The sequence below is a fragment of the Micromys minutus genome (assembly GCF_963924665.1).
Source record: "Micromys minutus genome assembly, chromosome: 1".
NCBI classification, from domain to species: domain Eukaryota; kingdom Metazoa; phylum Chordata; class Mammalia; order Rodentia; family Muridae; genus Micromys; species Micromys minutus.
Genome location: NC_137969.1, coordinates 254,742,088 through 254,750,223, shown reverse-complemented (window position 1 = coordinate 254,750,223; position 8,136 = coordinate 254,742,088). Strand labels below are relative to the sequence as shown.

The window sequence follows — 8,136 nt, the reverse complement described above, 5'->3', positions numbered from 1 at the left end:
CAAACTAAACCAAGTGGAAGTGTGGGAGTCCTGGTTGAACACAGCTGAGGCTGTGTATAAAGAGCCAAGCTGAGCAGCTGCAGGGGAGATGAGATAGACGGGCATTTGGGAGTGCAGGAATCAAGGCAAAGGGGGGTCAATTACACAGACCTGGGGAGCAGGATCTAGTCAGCTTGTGGGGATCCATGATGAAAAGAGATGGGGGAGCTGAGGAAGGTATTAGTAGAAGATTCTAGGCTTAAGAATCGCAGGAAATCTGAGGCCAGTGGGAGTGTGGGAGTCCTACTGAACGAATACCAGAGAGCTGGAGCGGTGGGTATAAAAGATGCTAGGCTGAACACAGGGGAACTGGGGCATTTGGGAGTGTGTGGGTCCAGGATAAGCAGCCACGGGGAATGTGGGGTATCTGGTCAATGGGAGAGCAGGCTAAGCAACTATAGAGGATCAAAGTTAGGTAGAAATGTAAGAAGTAAGGCTGAGTATGTGGAAATCCAGGCAGAGCAGCTACAGGGTAGCTGGGATAAATTGGGGCTAGAGAACCAGGCTGAGCAGACACAGGGAGCAGGTTCTAGTCTACTTAGGAGTGGGGATCCAGACTGTGCAGAGAAAGGAGAGCAGAGGTAGGAAGTAATGGAGGGTTCTAGACTTAGCTGTCACTGGGAAACGAAGACAGGTGGAAGTGTCGGCATCCTAACCAAATAAAGTCCATGAAGCTGGTGCTGACGGGTGTAAAGCAACAATGGAGCATCTGAGGTAGATGGGAATGTGAGGAGCCATGCTGAGCAGTGTAGGAGGACACCAAGCTGAGTGTCTGCAGGGAAACTGAGGCATGCGGGGGGGTGTGGGGTTGCACAATGGGCAAGTACCGGGCAGCTGGGGCAGGTAAGATTGTGGGGAACCGGACTGCTCAGCTGTGGGTCTGCCAAGGTAGGTGAGAGTTCTGGAACCTTAGAAAAGCATCTGCAGAATCGGAAATAGGAAGCCAGGTTGAGCACCTACACGAGAAGTAAGGCAGGTGACAGTGAAGGTGTTAGCTGTGCAGCTACTGTGGAGGGGGCAGTTTGCAGTAGAAGAGGTACTGGTTGCTGAGTTGAAGGGGAGTCAGGCAGGTGGGAATGCGGAAGGACTAGCTGGACAGAAATGTAGATACTATGGAGTACCAATGGATGCCCTGAGCCAATTAGCTGGCCTTAGAAATGACTCTGCTGGGACCAGGGCCAGGGATTTCAGGAACAAGCCTGGGGTGAGTGGTACCAAGATAAGAAGGTAGAGGGAAAGGAAAGTTGTGCTTATTTCATGCTGGGGTGGAGGAAGGAGAAAGAGCCAGGAGATCGAGGCTGGAGCTGATCCAGTTGTCTGCTCTGAGGCAGGGACAGGCCTGAGCTTATGTTGGCTCCAGGAGCCAAGCAAGGCAACAAAACAAAGAATCCTAGCAGGGTACTTGCCCTGGAAGAGAGCGAGGCCCACAGTGCAGAAGGCCATGGGAGAGAGGGAGAGCTGGACAAGGGACTGTTTTGTGAAAGAATTGGTGTCCGGTGGAGGAAGTGCTCAGGAAGCAATCCTAGTGACAGGAAAGATCAGGGCTGGGGTAAGGCTGGATGGAGAATAGGCGAGATCCCAGGAGAGAGGGAAGAGGCAGAAGGAAAAAGGGCCAACTGAGGTATCCTACTCAGAACAGAGAGACAGAGCCAAAAGAGCCCTGGGCACTGGAAAATGCTCATGAGATGCAGGCACCAGGAATAGCTGAGGGCTAAAAGAAAAACAGAGTGGGGGATGGGAGGACATGTGGAATGGCATTTGCCTGAGGAAGGGCAAAAACAGGGAAAATTCTAGGGTTGGCATAGCCAAAGAAAATTAATAGGCTACAGCTCTTTAGACAGGAGCTCTAGCTGTGATGAAGAGACATTGTGGAAACACAAGACAGGAAGATCAAATCTATCCAAACCATACAGTGGAGACAGAATCAGTGTACAAACGGAAGGGAGTGTGAGGATCAAGGGCTGAGCAGGAGCTCTCAGAGCTCAGGTGCACCAGAGCATGGCCCTGGGGATGGAGGGAAGGATCCAAGGACAGAAGGCACAGGGGAGCGGGGTGTGATGGCCAGCTTCATAAAAAAAAAAAAGAAAAAGGTGGTGGTGTCCAACTTCAAGAGCCCTGTGCTACTGATAAAGGAGAAGGACTTCTCTAGGTTTGGCAGTACAAGTCCCATGCAAAGGCAGAACCCAGGGCACTGTGGAGACAACCCTGGAAGAGAGGAAAGGCCAAGGCTCAGTTCGTGACACTACACTACAAAGATGTAGGAAGCGCTGAGCGTCCAGGCCACATCTGAGAGGCCCCCACTGAGGGCCTGCAAGGTGGGGGTGCTGGGGGTAATCGGGGTGCTGAGGGTAATCGGGGTGCTGGGGGGTGATCGGGGTGCTGGGGGTGATCGGGGTGCTGGGGGGTGATCGGGGTGCTGGGGGTGATCGGGGTGCTGGGGGTGATCGGGGTACTGGGGGTGATCGGGGTGCTGGGGGTGATCGGGGTGCTGGGGGTGATCGGGGTGCTGGGGGTGATCAGGGTGCTGGGGGTGATCGGGGTGCTGGGGGTGATCGTTAAGAGCTGGGGGAAAGAATTGAGAAGAGCCAAGGAACAAAGTAGAGGCAAAGAGCACATGTTTAGGAGCTTGGGCTTACTTGATAGGGGTAGGCCTGGAGGCAAATCCTACAGGGTTGTGTATGGGCAAGAAGTGAATCCTGACCTAAGAACAGAGTGCTAAACCTACATGTTTCAAAAACCAACTAAAAAAGACAAGGCCTACAAAAAGAAAGCTAAGGCCAGAGCTCTTGACTATGAAGAGTTCAGGAAAGCTAAGAACAATAACCATCGGTGAACAGGCCAAGGCAGGTAGAAGCGGCCTAGGAGCTGGCAAGAGCCAACATGGCTGGACGGGCACAGACGGACAGGAAGGGAAGGTAGGCTGCAGGGATGTGCCAACTTCAGTGTGGTCCAGAGTGTGTGCAGCCACATGGCCCGTGTAGACAAGGTGTAACAGTGGAACACAGGTACACACATTGGACAGCTGGTGGGGCAAACACAGATACCCATACTGGAAAGCTGGTGGAGCAGTTTCCTAAAAATGGGACTGGGCTCAAAGGGCTTCATGTCTGATCTGGACTGGTGATTCTGACATTCACAAACCCAATTGTTGGATAGTCTCCTACTCCGTGTAAAGAGCCAGTGACTTTGGGAGGGTGAAAGGTGGCCTTCTGGAAGCTTGTGTCCAGCCCTGTCTGACAGCATGATCACACATACATTTTCTTGCAGCCCAAACAACAGCCCCATCTGTCTATCCACTGGCCCCTGAACTTGCTTCCACAACTAACTCCATGGTGACCCTGGGATGCCTGGTCAAGGGCTATTTCCCTGAGCCAGCAACCGTGACCTGGAACTCTGGAGCCCTGTCCAGCGGCGTGCACACCTTCCCAGCTGTCCTGCAGTCTGGACTCTACACCCTCAGCAGCTCGGTGACTGTGTCCTCCAGCACCTGGCCCAGCCAGACCGTCACCTGCAATGTAGCCCACCCGGCCAGCAAAACCAAGGTGGACAAGACCATTGGTAAGAGAACAACCAGGGAAGGAGGGGTTCACTAGAGGTGAGGCTAAGACATTAGCCTACCTACACCAACCAGGCTGGGCAGCCATCACCAGGGAAGGGACCTCAGCCCAGAAGACCAAAAGTTCTTGTTTGCCTTATTTTGGAGATTATGTCTATGTCCTTTATACTCATTTATTAATATTCTGGGAAGGATGCCATGCATCCTGACATACAGAGACAAGCTCATGTATCAAGCTGCCAAAGGTCATACTCAGGAGCCACCTGGCATGATCCCACACCAGAGCCAAACTTTCCCTACCTCTATCCTGGTACCTTCTCTAGGCACCAATAACACACAGCCTTCTCTCTGCAGTGCCCAGAAAATCTTGCGAGAACAAGACTTGTCCAGGTAAGTCAGTATACCTTTCATGGTAGCCCCAGATGCAACAAATGTCCTTCGAGGGCCATGTTAGAGGGTGAACTATTGAACTATTTCCACCTTTCTTCTTCATCTACAGTCCCAGAAGTATCGTCTGTCTTCATCTTCCCTCCAAAGCCCAAGGATGTGCTCACCATCACTCTGACTCCTAAGGTCACGTGTGTTGTGGTAGACATCAGCCAGGACGATCCCGAGGTCCAATTCAGCTGGTTTGTAGATGACGTGGAAGTGCACACAGCTCAGACTCAACGCCCAGAGGAGCAGTTTAACAGCACCTTTCGCTCAGTCAGTGAACTCCCCATCCTGCACCAGGACTGGCTCAATGGCAAGACATTCAAATGCAAGGTCAACAGTGCGGCTTTCCCTGTCCCCATTGAGAAAACCATCTCCAAAGACAGAGGTGAGAACTGCAGGGTGTGTGATGTAGAAGGTGCAATAGGCCATAGACAGAGCTAGGCATAAGCAGACTTCTGCCCTGTCAGTGACCTCAATGCTGACCACTCTCTGTATCCACAGGCAGAATACAGGTTCCACAGGTATACACCATGCCACCCCCCAAGGAACAGATGACCAAGAGCAGAGTCAGTCTGACCTGCCTGGTGACAGGCTTCTATCCTAACGATGTTTATGTGGAGTGGCAGAAGAATGGGCAGCCAGAGGAGAACTACAAGAACACCCAGCCCATTGTGGACACAGATGAAACCTACTTCCTCTATAGCAAGCTCGATGTGAAGAGGGACGTATGGGAGAATGGAAATACCTTCACCTGCTCTGTGTTACATGAGGGCCTGCACAACCACCATACTGAGAAAAGTCTCTCCCACTCTCCCGGTAAATGACCCCAGCGTCCTGAGAGCCCTTTGGTCCTAAGGGATGCTGACACCTACCTCCACCCCCTTCCCTGTGTAAATAAAGCACCCAGCATTGTCTTAGAACCCTGCAAAGATGTCCTGGTTCTTTCTGAGTTACAGAGTCTAGCTACATCATGGGTTAAGGGGGTCTCCATGGTTTGAGGCCTGAGTTGTTACTAAGGGGGGAAATCGGTCTATACTGCCTGACCCAGTACTTTTGATTTGTTGGACATGAAAAGAATTTACTCCTCACTGGAAAGTGGAGGTTAATCCTCAGGAAACCCCTTTAACTTTCTCTTTCTCTGGCTAATACGTTGTCTGTTCTGGACACAGAATTACCTATGAAACCCCCAGTGTAAAGAAGACCCAAAGACCACCTCCCCCATTCTGTCCGTACCCCTCTTCCTGGCCAAGAATCTCACTGAGTTCCCTGAAAAGACCCATGTGGCCACAGGCTTGCAGACAGACCCTTGCTGTCCCCCACTCAATCCAAGAAGCTTTCCAGAGACTACATCTATTGTAATGATGCAGATAGCAGATAGTGTCACTCTTCCTCACTGCCCATGAGAATGAGCATGGGTCCATTAGAAACAACCTGCTGAGCAACCCTCAGCTCAAAAGGCCTATATCTATACATGCACACCCACCTACAAATGCAGAGCACAGGTACACACACACACACACACAAACACGCACACACATACACACACACACACACATACACACTGGAACCTAACATGGGCATCCTGTACAGTACTCAGAGATCAAAACAAACCAGGTCTACACACATGCCCATCCCAACATTCACAATTGGGCCTACTGAAACAGATACAACTTTTCTCTGCCCCGGATGCACACAAACCTCTTCATACACACATGAGTGCCCTGGGGCCAATCTGTCCCTGACCCTAGGATGGTGCCCCTACCTCACACACTTGTCACCCCTCCAAAGCTGTATAACTTAACTCACTTCCCACTGTGGACCTTAACTGGAGTCCAGCCATCTTGGGGAATAGGCTCTGTGATCACTCTGACCATCTGAATTTGGTCATCAGCAGATACACAGAGGACCAGGACTACACAGACACTACCCACAGAGTCATAGGCCCGGCTCAGCCTAGCCAGTCTCAGAACTGAAGGCTGGGACAAAGAGAATAAGTTCCTGCACAGGCCAGGCCAACATCGGACAAAACTCAGCACTTTGGGGAGCTGAGATCTCTGGTCCATAGAGGACAGAACGGAGGGACGGTCCTAGGGAGTCTGCTGGCCCAGCCAGGCTGTAGCTTTCTCCTGAACTTCCATGCAGCTCCCCTGCCACACAGGGAAGGGCCCTAGCCCCACCCTGTTGGGACAAACACTGACTGATCTCTCTATCCAGAGACAGATCTAGACCTTACCTGTGCTGAGGCCCAGGACGGGGAGCTGGACGGGCTGTGGACGACCATCACCATCTTCATCAGCCTCTTCCTGCTCAGTGTGTGCTACAGCGCCGCTGTCACACTCTTCAAGGTCAGCCACACCATCTCCATAATGTCCATGCTGTCCCACAGTTCCCAAACTATCCCCGTGATGACCTGTGCCCCACGGTGCCCCATGCTATTGACACAGTCTTACATGCTGTGAAACGCTGTCCACCCTTCTGTCTTGACACAATCTGACAATGTCCCACGCAGTTTCCATGATGCTCCCATACTGTCCCCATTCCATCCCTGTGCTGCCCCACACTGTCCCACACTGTCCCTTGCTCCCTGCTATGCTGTCCCATGCTATTGTCTGTATTTTCCTGCTCTCCTCACACTGTCCCTAGTGTCCCATCCTGCCCACATTGTCCCCCACATTGTCCCCACTCTGTTTGCACATGGCCCCACATTGAACCCTGCTGCCCCATAATGTTGCCTGCTGTCCCCAGCTCTATCCCTTGAACCATTTGTGTACTGTTCCCTGAACACTCATGTTGTTCCCACACTCTTAGTGTCTAATGTGCTGTCTCCCAAGTGCACCTTGTCCCATGATGTCTTACCTCATCACCCACTGTGTCCTTGCACTAACATCACTCTATCACCACACTGTCCTTATCATTGACCCTATGCAGTGCCCGCATTGTCCTCATACTGCCCCATGTCCTATCCTCGTCCCAGTCTCACGTTGTCCAATGATCTATCCCACATGACTCTGTGCACACAATTCCCTTATTCCATCCTTTCCGGTCCCCATGCCACCCTTGAGACTCCCATGCAGGTGGTTACAGACTCTAGGGATGGGTACTTCCTAGCTGACCTACCTATAGAGGGGACTTCAGGTGGGAGGGCCCTTGAGTGCAGTCCTAACCTTGTCTTATTCATCCTGACCCACAGGTAAAGTGGATCTTCTCGTCAGTGGTAGGGCTGAAGCAGACACTGGTTCCTGAATACAAAAACATGATTGGACAAGGGCCATAGGCCACCTCCTTTAATGGCAGGGGCTATCCCAGGACCTGAAGGATCCTGTCCAAAATGCCACGCATCTTGACTGAGATCACACTGTCTGCTCACTTCAATACCCTCTGTCCATGAAAGCCAACCTCTCTCAATTCTTCCCTGTTTGGAGGACCCTGTGGACATTAGAGTTCTACAATCCACAGCCACCAGGACCTAAAACACCATCACAGCAATACCTAAGACAATGGATAGGGCCAGAACGGCCATAGTTTCCTCCAAAGAATATCCAAACTGCTAGGACAGAATAATCACTGAAGAGCCAAGTGACTAGATGGACTGTGTCCAGCCTTGGAACCAGCCCTGTCCATGTCATCTTCTGAAACTCAAGAACTGATGATAGATTTTGGATCTATCATCCAGTTTTTGGATCCTCAAAATGAGACAGATTTCAACCAGGCCAGAAAGACCAGGGTAGCCATGACCCAGCTGAAGCTGCCTGAGTTATTCCAGTGGCCATGGCATTGCCCTGTCCTGCCAGGGTTCTTCTTACCACTTCCATGAACCCTGAGATACAGATAAGGCCTGTGTTTCTCAGGGTCTTGGGACAGAATCATCCAAAGGTTGGGCTCCTTATGTAGATCCTTCTCTGGTCAAGGATGCAATAAAATACATCGGATTCTCGGACAAAGGAGCAAATTCACAGACTACCCTGAACCTGAGACTTCACCACCTCTCTAGAATTCTCAATTCTACTCAGGGGCACAACAGAGGAGAGCCTGGGCTTCTTGGCCTCTGTAGCCCTAGCTGGTACAGAGGCCACTGTTCAGGGTTTGTGTGACCAGCAAGGACCTCC

General features: G+C 51.6%; 1 gene segment (V, D, J or C); it reads left to right on the top strand.

Moving 5' to 3' along the window:
* The first annotated feature begins 854 nt into the window (after window positions 1-854).
* Window positions 855-7,304, top strand: LOC308418072 (Ig gamma-1 chain C region, membrane-bound form-like). The segment is given in 7 exons: window positions 855-927; window positions 3,307-3,597; window positions 3,950-3,985; window positions 4,095-4,415; window positions 4,532-4,846; window positions 6,245-6,375; window positions 7,221-7,304.
* Window positions 7,305-8,136: the final 832 nt, after the last annotated feature.